Here is a 1031-nt window from a genome sequence, read left to right as displayed (position 1 = left end):
GTTTTAATTTCGGGCATTGGTAAAACTCTATCCTTCTCCTTAATCAATAGATGAGGCAAAGCTTATGCCTTCGTTTGGAACTCTGGATTTGAATAATATAATAACTCGTTTCCAGCTTGTGTTTGTATCAGATGTTCTATTCATATGAGTTGCATTTTTGTATAGGATTGACGCTTATGCAATGCTCATTTATAAATTTTTCACTGTACCTGCTAGATTAGAAACATCAACACAAGGTTTGACACAACATAATGTAAAGAAGGGCACAAGGTTTGACACATCGTATCATAGACTGACTTTGATCTAAGCATGTCTAGCATTACCAAAGACTTTCAATAAGTCAGCAAGGTTCTTGTGCAGCTTCTGCAGCTTCTCAGTCTTCTTATTGATAGACGCCCTTTGTTTCTTTAGTTGTCCCTCCAAACGAGTAAGCTTGCCTTTAAAGCATCTATCGGATGTAGTATCCTTCAAATCATAAATCATCTTGATTTCTTCAGGTACAGCAGATAGCTCACGCGCTAAATCAGAGGTCGATTCGACTAACTCCTTCAATAACTGAACAGATAGAAAAAATTAAAGCTTTAGCTCTGCAATCAGAGATCGATAAGGGTTTATATGATCATGATCATACCGATGTCATGCTTGCATCAGGCCTCGCCACCTCTCCCACTTGGTAATCCTGATTGTAAACAGACTGACACAATGGCTTGGCCTGCAAAAAGATTTCATATGAAAATCTTGGTAAAACCAGATTTGAAACTCAAAAGTGTTCTTACATTCTTTGATAATTTAGGTAAGTCCATAACATGCAATGTGTCAAGCTCAGCTTGGGTGATATGATTTATGCGTGAAAGTATTTTATCAAGTATGTTTATATTTGGAGTCACCAAATCATAAAATATGACCTGCATGAAAAACGAGAGTTCATCAGAAAATCAGTTTGCAAGTAAATTTATTCAAAGCTACTCACTTGAAAAACATCACTTACTAGTATGTGTAGACAACAGTGACACTTTCGACCTCCGTTCTTA

Source organism: Triticum aestivum, chromosome 6D (assembly GCF_018294505.1).
Source record: "Triticum aestivum cultivar Chinese Spring chromosome 6D, IWGSC CS RefSeq v2.1, whole genome shotgun sequence".
Taxonomy (NCBI): Eukaryota; Viridiplantae; Streptophyta; class Magnoliopsida; order Poales; family Poaceae; genus Triticum; species Triticum aestivum.
The sequence above is the reverse complement of the archived record's forward strand: the minus strand, read 5'-3'. Positions refer to the sequence as shown.